Source organism: Ceratotherium simum, chromosome 13 (assembly GCF_057802395.1).
Source record: "Ceratotherium simum simum isolate JZ-2026a chromosome 13, ASM5780239v1, whole genome shotgun sequence".
NCBI lineage: Eukaryota > Metazoa > Chordata > Mammalia > Perissodactyla > Rhinocerotidae > Ceratotherium > Ceratotherium simum.
The window spans coordinates 25845894-25863567 of record NC_141912.1 but is presented as its reverse complement, the minus strand read 5'-3'; the positions used below and the strand labels follow the sequence as shown (position 1 = coordinate 25863567).

The window sequence follows — 17674 nt, the reverse complement described above, 5'->3', positions numbered from 1 at the left end:
ACACATGAGATCGTAGTAAGCTACATGGACTCCACCATCTTCTCACTGTCCATCCTGCCACCCTCAAGAAGTGGCTTAAATTCTCCTGCTGATAAGAAGCGTCTTTTACTAGCAAGCTTCCAGTAGTAAGGAGGAGAAGAATAATTTGGCAAAGTCTATCAAAATTCTAATTTATTCACCCTTTGACTCAGGAGTTCCACTTGTAGGATGATCACATACATATATTGTTCATGTGTGAATTACAGTACAAAAATTATTACTCATTGCAGCATTTTTTTAAAAAGCTAATCTAAATATCCAGCAAAAGGGGCTGTTTTTTGGCTATTTGAAAATATCCTAGAGGATTCGTCCACACAAAGGGATTTTATTGAACTTATGAAAGAATGGGTGAGCTAAAAATATATTGATACTGAATAATATCCATGGTGAAACTTTAACTAATAAAAGAAAGCAATGCAAGAACAATAGTATTAAAAAATGGAATATAATAATCTTTTTAACTTGCTTTTGTCTACATCATGAATTTCTGCAAAAATACAAAAGAAACTAAAAGAGCGTTACCTGATTTAAGAGAAACTAGGTAAATCAAGGCCAGTAGGTAGAATTTCATTTTATATCTTTCTATATTTTCTGAATTGTATTTAAATTTAAAACATTTAAATATATCTTTTTTTAATAAAATGAATAAAAAATTAATTTTGAAAATAATTTGTTATTTGTTACAAGACATAATTCTTTAGTGTGTGGACACTCCCCACAATAATATCAGTTTCACTATCATCAAAGATCTAAAAAACAATTTGGTTCTATATTAGTTTAAATGAGGAATTTGGTTTCCTTTTTTTTTTTTTTTTTAATTAGAACTAAAATAGGCATTTGGGTAGAAGTCATAGTTCTGGCAATAAGATATGTCATCAAACTGTTTTGAAAAATACCTGATGCTATTTTACCAATTTCTTATATTCATAGTACAAAATCTTAGAATTGATATGCACAGTTTCCATCCCGTTTTTAAGAATGCCTCTATCGTATCGGTTTTATGGCCCTGGTAAACGATTAGTAGATATCTGGTCCTGTCCAAAACATCCATGAGCATATTTGGTCCATGCTACATGCCTTTTGACAAAACCAGATATCAAGGACCTTTTGGCATGGACCAAATGTCTGATGGACCAAATGTCTTGTAGACGTTTTGGATAGGACCAAATGTCCTGCAAGGTAATGACTGAAGCTGAGGAGTTGGTCCATGGTGGTTGTAGGACTTGATACTGTCCTGTATTTGAGTCTATGTTTCACATTTTCCATAATAAACACAGAAAGGCTCAAGTGGCATGTTCTGGCAGGCTGAGGATTGAAGGAGCTCCACAGCTCTCCCTAGCCTGCTGGGACCTGGCAGAAGAGCTGGGGCTGACCAAAGTCTCGTGAAAACAGAGTGGTCAGAGGATCTTGAGGACCAAAGGCAACAGAAAGACAGCGCCTCCACCCTCTGGACACATTGTAACAATCACATTACAACTGTAATTGTTTTAAAAACAAGAAAATAGAGCCTTAGGGCTCTGTGGTGCTATATAGCCCGACAATCATCGGCAATGTCCTCCGCTGCTGGGGTGCGCTTGATTCCCAGTGACCCTTAACAAGCAGAATCTTGAAACTGACGAATCAGAGCATTCCCGTCTTCACCTGCACTTTGCTCCCAGGTTCCCATGTACAGAGAAATGAGGGGTCCCCTCGGCCTTGGCCGAAGCCTCCTTTTGAAGCCTTAAAAACTCTTTAAGTCCAGGTGGAGTTGTATGGAAGTGAGACTGAATCCACGTCAGCCAAAATCGTCCGTGTGGGTTTGCCTCCAAACGGGCGTGGCGTGGCGTCTGAGGTTCTGCAATTATAAGGAGAAAACAGGTACTCGGGAGGAATAGTTCAAATGGTAGTCGCGAGAGTGCGCGAAGCAGTAGAATCAACGCCTACGTTCACCAAAGCTCCTCCTCTTCCTTGTGGTCGGTGGATGCCTTCTTCACGGAACTTAGCGTCTGTGGCAGCGCAATCAGCAGGGACCACGTGCGGCTTGTCAAGAGGGAAGTATTTTATAAGCTTCTGGGTTTTCCCAGATCAGGGTAGAACAGAGGAAGCTGAGAGGATTGACCAGTTCTCCAAGAAAAAGTTTGTGGGTCATAAAAGAAAACACAGAGCTGGCAGTGTGGAATGACCTCTTGTCCACGCTCAGAAAGGCTGTCGGTGTTAGACATTTTCCTCTCAGGGATTCATAATGAGCTTCAGCGAATCTTACCTCTACCCTTTCCCTCCTTGCTCTCCGGATCTTAAAGAAGCAACTTGTTCTTTCCTTACTTTCCAATGCTACACGTCTCACTGCTCCTCCAATACCTCAGTAAACCTTCCTAACACTTTGAGACTTGTTTTAGATTTAAACCCCCACACCAGCCTTTGAGACTGATGAGGGCAGGAGCACTTTGTTCATCTCATCACCAAGCGCCAATTTTCTGACTTCAAGAAGTAATTATTGAATAAATGTGAGAATGAATAAATGAGTTAAAATATATATCATACAGGATGGGTGAGTAAAATAAAATAAAGTTCTCTTCCAGTTACTCTTTTGGACAAGCATAAACAATGTTTGTAGAGAGAAATGACATGAAGAAGAATCATCTGGGGTATGAAGACGAGGGAGGAAGGTTGAAAAATAAGGGGAAATTTGGCAAGGAACACTGCAATCAGCTGGAACCACCATCTCTAGATATAAAAACACACTGCCTTATTGCACCATCATAAAAATGCAGCCTGTATATTATCTTCACTAAAAGTGATACCATACAGTGGAGTACCTTTATTTGAGAGGAGAATATTTTGTTTGGACTGGCTTTCCACAGACCACTTGTTTTTGTGAAGCCAAGTGTTTCATCAAGGAGTCATATGTTCAGATTTTCCTTCCCATTAATGCAGTTCTTTTTCTCTTCATCATAAACAACCAAAAACTCTAAATATATTTGCAAGCAGGCCTATGAAGTTTTTAGGTGGTAACTGCTCTAGAGAATGGGGAAGAGGTCTTGCTGATTTTCAGTTTCCTGATGACAGAATAGTTTCCAAAAGAGAAGAATTGGAAAAAGCTGACAGGGAGGAGGCCTGTAGGCTGGGTGAGACAATAGAGGGCGCTATTGCAGCTCTGAGATGAGTTTATGAATATTTTTATATTGTTATCTCTAATTTTCAATGTGTTTTAAAATTGTCATACTGTTTTCACTTTTTTTGTTTAAAAAAAGAGTTCAGAAAAATATTTTTACTAAATAATCTTAAAGATGATAGTTTTAAAAGACTATCAGAAGACAGAAGATCATGTAACTGGAAAAACTGTTGAAATATGAGAAGGAAAAAATCTCCAATCATTCTAACTGGATAGATCTCACACATCTATACATATATAACCTATACTCTAATCGTTATATAAATATAAAAATACTAAATCATTGTGAAAGTACATTGTCTATTGTACCAGAGAACCTGGCTTACTCAAGTATTAGTGATGACATTGTGAAAAGAAACAACAAATTTGGAAACAAAATTTGTCAATTGCTAAAATGGTCCATAGAGTTCAAAGCCTTTGACTACTTCTCCTAGTTATGAATTGATTGAAAACAAAAGCCCCTTCAAGGAGTCTGCTAAATGTCAAGAGAGCAATATGTTAGATCGAGTAAAATTGAGGAATAATCCACAAATCTTCTCTAAAAAATGAATGCCGTAAATGCAAGAATACTCACACAGAAGGGAGGGAATAGCAGAGGTCTTAGTGAGTGGAGAAGAAGGCAGCCTTCACTAGGATAAACTCGGTACACTGAGCAGATATTTGAAGGGAATATGCTCCAAACTGGAAATGCCGGCAGGAGACTTTTGAAAATACTCCGGAGTTTTTCATACCAAAAAGCAGACAATCGACGAGGGTGGGATTCGAACCCACGCGTGCAGAGCACAATGGATTAGCAGTCCATCGCCTTAACCACTCGGCCACCTCGTCATGCTGTACCCCAATTCTGGATCACTTCACTTCAGAGTTTATACTTGAGAACTCACCGGACGTCTTGAATAGAAAGACTTTTAGAAAATGGCTTGGAGACATCTAGGAGATGTGGAGAGGGCTAGCTTCCACACGAATGGACAAAGAACTGGAGTGGGAAAACTGCGAGGACGAAAAAAATTGGCTTAGCTTTCATAGGAGTCATACAAGTGGTTGAAACGTGATAGAAATGCATTTGCCTGAGTCTTCGCTTCCTTTTTCGGGCTGCCTGGTTCCAGGCTGGAGGCGCACCAGCGTCAAGTCTGGGCAGGCTGTGGGCGTGGTCCGGACAGCCAGGGGCGAACAGGAGTTCATAGTCCTCCTCCCGCTTGCGGGGAGCCTGGTCTTGCGCTGCTGTGGGATCCCCGCCGACTGAGAGTGCGTCCCGGAGCCCGCAGAGGGCAGAGGTTCCCGGCGTCAGTCCCACTGGAGTCGGCCTCAAGGGAAGTGGCGAATCCAGACTCCTACTTCATGACTAAGAAAACAGTCTGGAAAATAAGATGATGGATCTGAGTAGGGCAGTGTTCCGTTTCCATTCAGTGTTATTGCCGCTTCTTCCACAATGTAGGGTGAAATTACATATAGAAGAATCCTTAACTCGTGGGGCTCTCATCCCGGGACACCCGCATCAGAGGCACCGTGAATTCTGATTTCCCCTAAAATACCTGTGCGTTTCTTGGAATGGTTTTCTAGGGGAGAGATTGCCCAACTTTTATTCGATTTTCCAAGAGATCTGGTACTGAAAACGTTAAATTCACTGCTAGCGAGAAAATGACTCAAGAAAAGAAAGGATAACAAAATTTTTCGGCTCCGTTTTGTTGTTTCATAAGAATAAATACAAAGAACAGATGAAGAAACAAGAATAAGAATTAATTCTGACTAACCAGAGTGAATCATAAATGCCTGGGAAAAGAAAGTAATATTGAAGGTGATTCTTGAAGAACAAGTTTTTTCGAGGTGTGGAAGAATGAAGGTGTTCTAGGCTCAGGAAAGGGCCTGAGCAAAGGCAGTGAGGCACTCGGTGTTTAGAGGCATGGTGAGGAATCCCTGCGAGTTCATGCTTTGGGATTACTTCTCCCCAGGTTCAGTGTTTGGCTCAGGGATTATTCATTTTTATTTAATTTTTTTTTTATGTAGAAAGTATTTCAAAAAGACAAAAGTTGAAAAGATATTATATTTATAGCACCAAGTTTATTCTTGTGTTTGGTGTGAGGAATTTCTAATTTTATATTTTTCCAAATGGCTCCATAGTTGATCCAAAAGCCTTTATTAAAACCTTTTCTCAATGATTTGAAATACCACTTTTATCATGTTCTAGATTTCTATATGCAGTTGCATCTATTTGTGAAATTTCTGTTCTGGTCCACTGGTCTGTCTGCCTATTTGTGTGCCAGTAGCACACTGTTAATTATAGAGATTATATTGTATATTTAAATGAGAGGGCCAGTCTCCCCTCAGAGATCTTTCTTTTCAGTATTTTCCTAGCTATTCCTGTATGTTTATATTTACTTATTAACTCGATGATAAACTTTTCTAGCTCCATCCAATAAGCTCATTGGAAATTTTTATTGGGACTGCATTACCTTTATAAATTAGCTTAAGGAGAACTGAGTTCTTGATGATGTTGTGACATCCTAATCAAGAACAAGGGATGTCTTTTCATTTGTTTAAGACTACTCTATGTCTTTCAATAGTGTTTTAAGTTTATTCCTAAGATGTTTTTCTTTTTTGTTGTTATTATAAGTGAGGTTTCTTCATGATATATCTCCTAACCAGTTATTATTTGAGTATATAAATGCTATTTATTTTTACATTTTAATTTTATCTCCCACTGTCTTGCTGAATTGTATTATTGTCTGAGTTAGTTTTATCATTGATTCTCTAAGGCAGCACCGCCTAATGGAAATTTCCATGATGACAGAAATATCCTATATCTATACTATCCGATACAGTAGACACTAGCTACATGTAGCTACTAAACATTTGAAATGTATGACCAAGAAACCGATTTTTTTTAATTTAATTAATTTAAATTTAAATAGCCAAGTGTGGGTAGTAGCTTCTATATTGGACAGTGCAGCTCTAGGGTTTCCCAGAGCTTTGTGTCATCTGTAAATAGAAATAGTTTTATATCTTCTTTTCTAGTTCTTATGCCTGTAACTGCTATCTCTAGATTAGTACCTTCAGGAAAATGTTGTTATATGTAGTGGAGGTAACAGGCATTCTTGCATCATTTTAGACATTAGTGGAAATGCTTCCAAGGTTTCCTGATTAAAATGTTGGCTTTAGGATTGAATTACATACTTTTTTTTATCATGATAAGGAAGAATCTATTAGTTTATATTTTCTCAAGAGTTTTTATTAAGAATAGGTGTTGAATTTTGTCAAAGGCTTTTTCAAGATCAATGGAGGTAATCATGTAATCATGTGGGTTTTTTTCTTTTTAAAACTATTAATATGGTGTGATATGAATAGTCTTTCTAATATTGAATTATCATTCCATTCCTGGTGTAAACCCTACTTGTTCATGGTATATCATTTTCTTAATATTGGCTAACATTTTATTTAAGATTTTGCATTGATATTCATAACAGATTAGTCCGAAATTTTCTCTTTTTGTGTGCTAACTTTATCAAGTTTAAGTATTAATGTTATATTTGTTCATTAAAAGAACTTGGAAGTTTTCTTTCATTTCCTATCATCTGAAACAATTTACATAGTATTCGGACTGTCTGTTCTCTAACAGTTTTGTGGAATGCCCAGGTGAAACCACCTGGAATTGGTCATTTTTGTATGGTAGTTTCTTGATAACTTTCTCTATTCCACAGAAGTTTGAGATTGTTCTTTTCAAAAAGCATGTTTTTGAATATGTCCCCAGCTTCCTGTACTTCAAACAACGTTTGGAAGGAAATATGTTTTTCAGGATCTATTTGGTTTGCAGTGAGAGGGACTCCTAGGACATCTAGTCCATCATTCTACTCCGTTCTGCCTCCTCCTTACATTCTCTAATGTGAAACTAGAATATGTATGTTGAAATTATGTCTGTTTGTCCTTTGTTCTTTGTTGCCTGTCCAGTTACTAAGTTATCCATAGGACAGAGTTTGGCCACTGTGGAGAAAACTGACTTTTTGCAGAATATATGTATCCCAGTGAGGATTCTCCCTCTTTGAAAGTACTCAGACACCTACCAACTAATTACGAAAGGAAATTAGTGATGAAAATAATAATAAGTTTTCACATATGGGGAAGCCATTCTGGTTTAAATCTAATTCTGTCTAAAACTTGTTTATCCCAGAGCAGCCTGACTTATGGCCCAATGAACATGCATAGTACATCTGCTTCAAACATTTTCCCAAAGCAAGGAACGCACTCTTTAAAGATAGGGATGTAATATCTCCCTTTCTCTGACACTGATACCAGCACTTCTTTGAAGATAAGCGTTTCTTCCCAGAGAACAATGGTCAAGTTGGTCTTCTATGTATGTGCTAACCTGCAGAAAAACATATCTCTGTGACTTTGGGGAAAAAAAATTGCATTCTTGTCATGCTTGATGTCTGTTCTTTGTTCTGAAATGGTATATAACTGTGCTGTAAACCACACTTCTCCAGAGTGCTTTCTTCCCTCTGGAAGAGAGGGCTTCTGTGCTAGTTCTCACATTAGGCACAATAAATATCACTCTTTCTTATTTATAGATTGGTTATGGATTATTTGCATCGACATTAGGAAAGCAAAAAGGTTTGAGTTATAAAATATTCCAGTTAAAAATGTATTCAACTGATTATCTAATGTTTATGATTTGATCTTTAGGTTATAAAGATATTCAAGCCAAACAATCTGCAGTCTCTAAAGCATTTGGCTATCAGTAATAACTAAATACTTACGTATCTGTTTTCCTTTCTAGACAAAAGCAAGATTATTTTTCTCTTATTCATTTATGTAGCTAAATAGTAGAGTAGGTTGTGTTCTCAGTAAAAATCTTTTCATGAGATTTCCTCCTGAACTGCCCCCAAATTTTGCACTTTCCCCTGCCTATCCACTTTCCCTTCAGTGTCAACTTTATTCCCAGAAAGCCCTAGTCATTAGGCAAGTAGGGCAATGCAAGTGCCCCCACAATTCAAAATTTTATATAGACAGACAGAGATGGGGATAAAGATAGTGATACACAAATATACACACTATTTCTGTAGCACTGTGTTTATGGAGTTAGTTTTACTGACTGCATCAGCTTGTCAGGATCCAATTAGGAGACAGAAACTATACCAGTTATTTCAACAGGGTGAATTTAATATGAAGAATTGTTAAATAATTATAAGGTTATTTGCAAGGTAACTGTAAGCATAAAAGAGAGAAGAAGGTATAACAGAGGTGGCAATTACAGAAAGCAGTTACTATCTCTAGGGCTGAGGGAACAAAGAAAGAGGCTAGAATTATTGAAACAGAAACTTAGAGGAGGAGCACCCATGTTGCTGAAACTCAGACCTCCAATGAAAAGGAGCCAACCAGCTAGTCCTGGTATCTCTAATCTTGAAGAAGGGACCCGGGACTCTGGACCTAGACCTCTGAAGAAGAGCAGGCTATATTGTTTCTGAATGGGAAGAAGTTTTTCCACCTTCTGCAAGTGTTGGAAAAAATGCCCAGTGGATTCAACTGCTGCTACAGGAAGGAAGTACTGTTGTGAGGGTTAAGATGCAAGTTCTCAGAGCCAGGAGAGTTGCGCATCCCTCCTTACTTCCCTCTCTTTTTCCTTTGGGTTCCCAGATCAAAGAAAAAACATCCTTCAGTTTTGTGTGCTGTGGTCTATGTGGTGAGCTCTTAATCCTGTACTGAATCCCTGCAATTGAGGGTCCTTATTTCCTTCTGAAGTTCCACGTAGTGGGGAGGGACATGCCCCTAGCATGTTTGGAGCTTGGGTGTGGGAGTGGTTTGCAGGCTCTAGTTTCAGTTTTGAAGGAGGTCAACCAGGTCGGTCACAGCTATATGATCAGTCACTGCAACATCTGATCCTCCTCCTCCTCTGCATGGTGACTTTTCCTCTACTCTGAAGGAGGATGGGGATTATGGCTGCAGATAGGGCTCCTTTCTGTCCTCACACTAGCCTCACAGGTCTTCGTTCCTAGGACAGGAAGTCTTTACTCAGACTGTTACATCTGTCTGAAACATTATTAACTGTCCTGGCTGGTGCTTAAACTCTCCCCACCCTATAAACCTCAGCTGTCTGACTTGTCCTCCACCAGGTTCCAGGTGACATAATTCCTGGAGGAGGAGCCCCTAATCCCCTTCCAGATACCTGCAAGTCCACGGGTAAAGGTGTTAGACCCTTAGCAACTGCAAACCAGCCATCACTTCCTGTGTGATGGGACCTCTTGAGCCCTTGATGAGAAATGGGCAAATGCAAGTCAGTTCCAGGATGCAGTAAGTAGTCAGACACCTACTAACTAATTATACTGCCTGCACCCTAAGAACTCTGAATGGTAATCTGAATTTGATCCAGCTTTGGGAAACCACCTTAGAGCCACTATTGAATACCTGCAACCTTCCTCCTCTGTCCTACTGTCATCCCACTGTTTTCACGACTATGATACTCAGATCTAGGAAAAGGAAGACTTTGGATCTATCAAATTGTAGCTCAAGCATCTCATTTTTTGCAAAGTTGGTTAGAATGTGCTTTCCTTTGAGCCTTCTAATTGTCTTCATGATATTTAATCATCCAGCAAATACTTAGGCATCCACTAAAGGATCAAATTCCTTCTGTATCTGGATTCTGGACACATTCAGTGGAGAAAACAAAGTCTTCCTTTTAAATAAGATTCCTACCCTGATAGAAGACATTCATAGAATCCATTATATATTGCAGATAATTGAGCTAAGTGTTGTATGTGCAGCCTCTAATGCTATCTCAGGGAAAGACAGATGCTCATTTGCCTAAAGGAATTAAATACCTAGACACTAATGAATAGGACCAAGGAGGATATGGAACCCTATAGACATAGTGCACCAGAGGGAGGGATATAGAGGAAGAGGAGCCAACGCAACAAACTCAACACGTGGAGTCCTCCTAGTCTGTCCAAGTTTTCCTTCCCTTTTTGGCTAAGAAATTCCTGAAATCTGTGACTACAACTCCTTCTTAAGTCTTCTCACGTGAAAATGGGGATTGTAGTAATACTACTATAATCCATAGGGCTGCTGTGGGGATTAAATTAGTTAATGAGTTAATATATGTAAACTCTTTAGAGCAAGACCTAGACCTTAGTAACTCTTCAATGAATAGCAGCTGCTGCTGTTTTTATTTTTCTGAGGATTACTAGACATTGTGTCTAGCGTGTAGCCAGTGCTCAGTAGGTTCTTGATGAATGGATTTACAGAGAGGTGGAAACACACACTTTCTGGTGTGTAAATGTCAAGTACATGGGTAAAAGTCTCCATCCTGCTGCAGACACTGAGTGAGGAATTGACCAGTGAACACCTTACACTCACAACCTACCATGCACCTCTTAAATATCCTGATTGAATTTCCACTAAATAGTCTAGTCAAGATTAAGCACAGAATTCACCAACCTATATAGGATTCCATCATTTATAAATGGCATTTTTTAAAGTTACATGTTTGTTAGATCATCAAGGAAATTAATGAGAGAGTGAGTAGGAGTTTCTTTGTATCCACTTATTTTATGAATTAAGAGCTCTCTTAAAGCCAGGAATGCCTGCTATGGAAGGGCAGTGCCTGCATGCGCATCTGGTCTCAGGACAAAATAAGAATTAATGTTTGGAGGTTAGGATGGTGAAACAACCAAAATGGAAAAGAATCAAAGACAAAAACAAAGAGCTCGGAAGTTGCTTAATTTCAAATCAACGGTTTGAATCTAAAGTGGAACAACAGTTTTTATCTCATTGCCTCAGAATGGAAATGAGAAGAGCTTCTCATGTTTACCATCACCCGAGGCCTACAACTGGGAAGCAGATTCTACCCTGGGAGCACAATCCACCTTTCCTTAAAATTATTCACTAGTCCAAATGAGGCAAATCTCTCATTTGCTCAACGTTTCAAAAATTTCCCTATCGTTCTCCCAGACCCTTGTCTCAGGGGAATTGTAGGGTTGTCCCACTCTGAGCTATAGCTTTGGCCCCAAGACACATTTAGAAAATTGAGAAGAAGTCGGTCTAGAGAACTGGTGGTTTCTCCAGGACCACACCATACCCAAGGTCCTAGGTGCCATGGATCATGTGAGAATGGCAGAAGAGGCATAGGCCCCAAGGAGGTCTCCCCACCACTTCTGCCAGGTGAACAGTAGGCAACAGTCCTTCTGAAGTCTGACAACCTTGAATTCTTTGTAAGTGAATATTTTCTTTCCTTTTCAAAATGCTTCTTTATCTGAGTTCTCTTCTGACAGATTGTTCATTTCATGACTCTTTAGTTGGATACTTTATTCTGTTTCTTGTAGTGTCTCTTGTTTGATATTTTAGGTTTTAAATATAATGACTTTTTCTTTCCTCACAGCTTGCTCAAATATTGTACAGTGTAATCTGTAGTGTTTTCATTGTCATTTTACAACAAATTCTACAATTTTTTCTGTGATTACTTTTGGATTAAAAATTACTGTGAAAGTTTATGTTCTATGCCTCATGGACATTGTCAAGGTTTCCCCCTACACTTGGGCACAGCAGAGTAAGATGTGGATGAATGAGATGGGAGTAGATGGGAGGTTGGACCACTCACCATAGAATTGTACCCTCCTCAGGCAAATTCTGAGGCCCATATTCAGTGCTGGTTCCAGCTCTCTGATGAGACTGACCAAACTGCCCAGTTCCAGATATTCCCTGATTTCCTTCTTTCAGGACAATTAAAAGCACTCAGAGCAAATGAAAAGCCTTCTGTCAGTCTCCATCACCAAGGAGGCAGGACACTTGAGACAGATCTGTGTCCACACATAAAGTTTTGTTGTTAGTGCCCTCAAGTCCACTATGATTCCTAGTGACTCTGTGTAGCAAAGTGGGACCCTGACTGGTCTTTTTGTGCCATCCTCTCACATTCTGGTGCTATATCAGACAGTGCTCTGCTACTATTTATAGGATCTTCGTGGTCAGTTTTTTTGGAAGTGGGTGTCCAGGTCCTTCTTCCTAGTCTGTCTTAGTCTGGAAGCTCCACTGAAACCTGCCCACCATGGATGATCCTGCTGGTATTTGAAATACCAGTGGCATAGCTTTCAACATCACGGCAACACACAGCCGCCAGAGTACGGCAACTGACAGATGGGTGGTATGATTCCCTGGCCAGGAAATGAACCTGGGCCATGGTGGTGAGAGTGCTGAATCTTAACCACTAGACCACAAGGGCTGGCTGTTGAAATTTATACTTATAGAATCCTAAACTAAGTGTCAGATGTACCTGACATCTTTTTTCAAGAGCTCATTTATGAGATTTATTCATGTTGTTGCATCCAGTCACTTTCTACTTTTTATTTGCTGTATAAAATTCCATTGTTTGTCCTTCTACTCTTGATGGACATTTGGGTAATTTATTCTTTGAAGCAATTGTGTATACTGCTGTTCTAAAAATTCTTGTTTATGACTTTCTGTGACATGTGCTTGAATGTAAATTATGAAATTGATGGGACATGGAGTATTTAAGGGTTTGTGTGTGTTTAATTTCTGCATTTTTTGGTGCTTTTTAAATATGTAGCCTGATACTTTTAAATAGTTTTAAAGAATGGTCAGCTCTTTCCTCTTGTAAATATTGCTTACAATCTCTCTTCTTTGTTTCTCTGTCTCTCTGTCTCTCTCTTTTCCTTAATCCTTCTTGGAATGTAATTATAGGACAATGTACATTGGAACGATTCCTTTTTGAAAATAAATGTATGAATGCCAGTTCCCCCAGAATAGTCAATCTATATGATTTACTGTTATTGTAACCCTTTCCTTCTTTTTCCTGCAGTGGCCATGGCAGAAAAATTCAGAAAATAATTTACATGTCCCATCTGCCAGAACTATTTTGAAACTCTCTGTTTGACATTCTGCAAACACAATTTCTGCCTCGGACATTTGGAGAGGGAGAATAAAGATGGCCTTATCACTGCTCCTCAGTGTTTTGACACTTCATGGATCCAGACGATTCAGACCAAAATGGCCCTGGTAAAGCTGTGGCTGAGATCAGAGTGATGATACCTGTGCTGAGCATGTGACACTGGATGCTGAGGTTCTGTGGCAGGTGCACCATCCCCAGCTCTCTGAAAAGCAGAGAGGAGGGAGGGATCGTTGGAGATTAGTCTTGTTCTAACTCAAAGGGCTAAGCAAGTTTTGAGAGAAGCTATAGGAAAAGTATGGGTTGAGGCTACTGCAATGTATATATTGCTTCCCCAGATAATGCATGGAGTGGAGTTCCATTATCCTCAGATAATGCATGGAGCTCAACTGCACTATATTTCTGTTTATATAAGAGCAAATCAGTCAACTAAAAATGAGAGTTAAGCTGTAGTTTAATCTTGACACAACTACAATTAGTAACATTATACCCATTATGAGTCACCTCTATTCAAGACTCCGACCATTGACCACTTGTAACTAGAGAAAGTAGTTTGAATAAGGGAGATATTGGTGCTTCTGCTACAATCGTTGGGCATGCTACCTGTTTTAGTACCTAGCATTCACAAGGGCTCACTCTGGTTAAGATCTGAGTCAGGTTGACTGAGAGAATTGAAAAATCTTTCTCCAAAAAAATAATTCAAACAGAAACCATTTTCCTAAATGTCTGGCATAGTCTCTTGTAAAAGATTCAACATTTAGTAAATATTTAATTGAGTTCAGGTTCTAAAATTCTTGATTGTTTGTGATCATAAAATTAGACTGCATTGTACATGATATAGGGTCTTAAAAAGAGACTTTGAAGCTACTTTGCCTCATTTGTAAATGGGATAGCTCCTACTTTAAGAGAGTGTTTTAGAATTTAAGTATGTTATTACCTGCAAAGTGCTTAGTTTAGTGGCTGGAACTAATGATAGATCCTTTAATGTTGTTTTACTCAATTGTTACTGTCATTGTCATTGTCATACTGTTTTATTCTTTGCTTGATTTTCTGTGCCACGTTATGTTTTCACAGTGAATATAACTCTGGATCTAGCTACGGCTGATGACTTCCTCATATTCTCTAATGATCTGCAGAGCATCTGATGTGAATACGTCCAGATGAGACCACCAGAGAGTGCTTAGACGTTCATCTCCACTGCTTGTGCCCTCCTGCTTCACCTCTGGCTGCCTCTATTGGGGGGTGGAAGTGAGAGGAACAGCTAAAGGACTGTGGGTGTTTGCAGTGTACCCTATATCTTCAAGGTCCTTTCTTGTTGTCTTCAGACCTGGAGTTCTGAATTGTGAGCCTCAGGGGAGGACATGAACTTACTGCCAGTACAGAAATGGGGGTTATTCTTCACTTGAATCCAAACTTGCAAAAGTGAATATTTTCCTGGACTGTGACCTGAAAGCCATTTCTTATTTCAATGCCTCTGATAGTTTCCATCTATTCACCTTTACAAATATGTCTACCTCAGAGCCTCTGTGTCCACTCTTCTGCTCTGAGGTCTCAAGAGAAAGTGAAAACATGCAGCTCATGAAGACCTGTAACAAGTAAACTATAGATTTGCAATTTGACCACAGCCATCTTAAGGAGACATATGATCTTTGTCCAAAAAGAGCATATGGGATGAAACTACTGGATTATACATTCGTGAGCTTCTCTGATATTACCAGGAGTTTATACTATTCAGAAAACTATACAAATTTATTTTATTGAAAAGAAAGCCTCAGGATAAAAATTGCAAATGTAAATAATTAATTTTAAAACCTGACAGTACTAAATAATGGGCTTTGCTTGGGATGAAGTTGAACCAGACCCAAAAGGCCCACAGTTTAAGGGCGGGTTTGTTTCTTCCTCTTGCATATTTCCTAGGGGACACCTCCTTGAATTGCTGCTTCAAGATGGAACCAAGAGCTTGTTTCTGAGGAGCACGTGGTTTGCATATCCACAGGCTCAACCCCTGAGGACTTGAGAAGGAAGGTTTCTTGTGTATAGGCCACATGGGCAGGAGAATCATAGGGCTGGAGACATTCAGAGGGACACAGGGTCTGAGGATTAAGTCAAGAGATGGAGGGGAAAGTCAGGGAAGAACGGTTTGTAGGCCCCCATCTGAGACTGAACTTTCATAGATTGAATGTTGATTCAAGAGGCACAATAAAGCAATTCTTCACCCATTCTGAGATTAAAATTATGTGATTTGTGGTAGTGGATAGTATATACATGTATATCCAGAAAGGTTAAGAAGGGTCATTTACTAGGCTCAAGCTGTAAAATCAAGCTGTTCTTTAAGGGTAGGAGGTGAAGGGATGAATTAAGAGTTTCCAGGAAAAAAAAGAGTTATACAAAATAAAACAAATAGAAATCAATATACATTAAAATTAAAAATTCATATGAAAACAAAACTGTTTAATGAGGAAAATTGTGATAAAAAATCAGAATGTAACTGAAAAAACTGTGAGAGTCTTTATACAATAATCATTTAGTTCATATGTATATAGGGCCGACACTGAAGACAACAAAAAGGAAAACAGAAACAAAAGAGTAGTAAGAATTTTTCACTGATGTTTATAGAACCGTGAAAAATCAATATGAATTGTTAGAATTTGTCCACAGATAATAACTATAACTTTGTATGTCTTAATATATTTAATAGTAATAAAGTTCTACTAATAGAAATCATAATAGAGAACATTTAGGTAGCTTTTCTCAATTCTGGACATTTTTTAATTTGTATAAGTAAATATATGTATTAAATAAGTATGATAATTTAAATGAGTTAGGTCGTATTTAATTTCAAATTTTCTTAATGAATCTGGCCATGCTGTTTTGTTTTGGGTAGTTTCCTCAGAAGCTTGTATTTAAGGACAACATCTCTAGCCCCCAGCCCTATTGATTCCCCATAGAGCATATACAGCAAATATTTCATGGAATAATCAGCAAACTCTCCACTGTTGCCAAGTTTACATTAGTGCATACATTGTGATAAACAGCAACTTCCCTATTTGATTGTAATATCCACAAAGGTCATAGCATACATTAGGATACCATAAAAGTAATAGCAGGGAAAAGTCTTTGTTTGTGAGTCTAGCTAGAGAGGAGATATTCAACATATTAATATTTTTGGAACTCCAAACAGTCAGAGTGACCCTGTTATTTTTGTCTTTTTTAAAATGCATTTTTTTCCTGGGCACAGTATGGGAAGTGCTCAGTTATATTGGAAGTAGGATACTGTGTCAAGTTCCTGTCAGTAAGGTGTGAATTTAACTGCAGATTTGCTTGGTAATTTTTTTGATCCAATATCATTTGTTCATTATTTAATGTTATTTGTCCAGTTTATTTAAATAGGAGAAACAAGAAATGTTTATTTTACTATATAAAGATCTCCTTTTAATGGATAACACCTGAAATACCTCTCTGAGAGGGTATCCTCTTTCTCTGAGGTCCCTATGTTTATTAATGTCCCTGGTGTGTGAGAAAGCGAAATTGTTGACTACATGTAAGGCTGGGGTCTCTTAAGCAAAAGAGCAGACACCAGGTAAGTTTCCCCAGGACGATTTGCAGGCATCATTTCTACACGTGAATTTGTGTTCTTGTCCTTTAATACTGGATTTATGATACCTAACTAAACAAGATATTTTAAAAAATGTATTTTTCCAGTTATATTCATGGATTGAAGACTTAATATTGTTAAGATGTCAATACTACCCATAGAATCTACATATTTAATGCAAACCCTATCAAAATTCCAATGATGTTTTTCACAGACACAGAAAAATCCAACCTAAAATTCATATGGAACCTCAAAAGACCCCAAATAGCCAAAACAATTTTGAAAAGAAAAAAAAAAGTTGGAGGTTTCACATTTTCTAATTTCAAAACTAACCCCAAAGCTATGATAATCAAACTGTATGGTATTAACATAAAGACAGACGTATAGACAAATGGAATAGAACAGAAAGCCCAGAAATCAACCCTCACACATATGGTCAAATGATTTCAATGAGGGTTCCAAGATCATTCGATGGGGAAAGGATAGTCTTTGCAGCAAATGGTTTTGAGAAAAGTGGATATCCACATGCAAAAGAAAAAAGTTACACCCTTACCTCACACTATATACAAAAATTAACTCAAAATGGACCAAAGATCTAAATTTAAAGGCTAGAACTATAAAACTCTCAGAAGAAAACATAGACAAAAACTTCATGATGATGGATTTTGCAATGATTTCTTGGATATGACTCCAAAAGCCCAGACAATAACAACAAAAAATAGGTAAGTTGGACTTAATCAAAATTAAAAAAATTTTGTGCATCAAAGGACACTATCAACAGAGTGAAAAGGCAACCTACAGATTGGGGAAAAAACATTAGTACATCGTGTATCTGATAAGGGATTGATATCCAGAATATACAAAGAACTACAACTCAATAACAAAAACAACATGAATAAAAAATAGGCAAAGAACTCTAACAGAAATTTCTCCAAAGAAGATATACAAATGGCCAATAAGCACAAGAAAAGATTCTCAACATCACTAAGCATTAGGGAAAAGTAAA

At 38.2% G+C, this 17674-nt stretch overlaps 1 non-coding gene across 1 annotated transcript; it reads right to left on the bottom strand.

The window, feature by feature from the left end:
• Positions 1 to 3936: 3936 nt before the first annotated feature.
• TRNAS-GCU (transfer RNA serine (anticodon GCU)) lies at positions 3937 to 4018 on the bottom strand. The gene has a single exon. It is a non-coding gene; the product is annotated as a tRNA-Ser (tRNA).
• Positions 4019 to 17674: the final 13656 nt, after the last annotated feature.